The following is a 1,523-nucleotide window of genomic DNA, read 5'->3' as shown; positions in this document are numbered from 1 at the left end:
CCAGGTGAAGTTTTAAAGCACCTCTGGAACAGCAGCTTCTCCCAGCACCGTTTTCCCAACACAGTGCAGGAATTCCACAAAAGAACCTTTCCAGCCCTAAGCAAAGAACAAACTGAGATTCCCATTCATCATTTCAACCCTGAAAGGAGCTGGAAAAGGAACTCTGCTCCCAGGGAAGGAATGGAAAATGGAAGGGAAATATCGATAGGGACGAGTGGGTATGAGCTCCATTCCCACCCATTCTGCAGAATGACAGTCCCTGTTCACCCTGAAAAGCTAAAACTGCTCAGATCAACCCAAAACCTTTAAGAAGTGGGTACAAACTTCCYCAAAACGCTGCTGCCTTCACACTGACAACAACTTTTGCTCTCAAACCTCCCCYRTGAGGAGGARCAGCAGGAAGAGGATGCTCCATCCAGATTCCTCTCAATCCCCATTCCCCCAGTGTGAAAATGGGGTGAGGATAATGAGGATTTGGTTTGGGTGACCCTAAATGCCAGCAGATCACACAGATCTGTGTCTGGGAGCAGCAACAGGAAGCCATGCACAGATTTTTTTTTTTTTCAGGAACCACAAACTCTGAAGTTCTGCGGTTTCCCGGGCGTTATCTCCATCGGGTCCTGCGCAACTTCCACTTCAAAGGTTTCAGCTGGGTCCCAGAAAGATCAGAAGGGGAGATTGAGGTTGGAGGATCTGAAAGGTCTTAATTAAATTACTCATTCATGTAAGGGACTCGCAGACAACCCAAGATTTATCTGCTGGAAGGGAAGCAGAGCAGAGTGAGGGACATGGGGCATGGCGAGGAAATGGCAGCAAAATTTGATTTATTTTCTGTTTGGGGAAGAATTTGGGGAAAAATTCATTTAGAATGAATTTAAAATGTGGAAGTTTTGACCAGAGTGGAACAGAATCCTGCAGGATTTGCAGGGAGCTGCTCAGGCTCCTGATTTCACTTCCACGAGGAGCAGATTGCTCCTGCCAGAAAACGCCTTGATCCTGGAATGTGTTATCCCTGCGAGGTCTGAGTCCCAAATGTCCAAGTTACAAAATAGACTCAAAAAAAAACCCCAAACAAAATAAATAATTAATAAATTAAAAATCTTAAAAATCTAAAATCACTGGCACAAATCAGGATAGGAACCTTGGGTTWCCATAAGGAGCACAAGACGAAGGAATGAGTCAGATGAGAATGAAAATATTACGAAAGAGAAAGGCCCTGGACATTCCCAAAATCCCAGAGCAGTTCACTCTGCAAACCCTCAGAGCAGAGATTTCATTGCTCCTCTAAACATTCTTTCAAACCTCTCTGAATTTTGTCACTCTGGCACGAGAGGTCACAAATCCACCAACCAAGGTGAGACTGGGATCACTGAGATGATGAAAAAACAGCACAAAATTCCTCCCTGAGGTTTTTGATCCATTTTTCTGGTGATGTAGCCCTGGCTCTCTGCATTCACGGAGGTCACTGAATCAATGAATGTTTAATGCTTACAAAAACCTTCCAAATGGGGTTACTTGATGGA

The sequence above is a fragment of the Malurus melanocephalus genome, unplaced genomic scaffold, assembly GCF_030028575.1.
Source record: "Malurus melanocephalus ecotype Western Australia unplaced genomic scaffold, MMel_1.1 scaffold_1782, whole genome shotgun sequence".
NCBI classification, from domain to species: Eukaryota; Metazoa; Chordata; class Aves; order Passeriformes; family Maluridae; genus Malurus; species Malurus melanocephalus.
The sequence above is the reverse complement of the archived record's forward strand: the minus strand, read 5'-3'. Positions refer to the sequence as shown.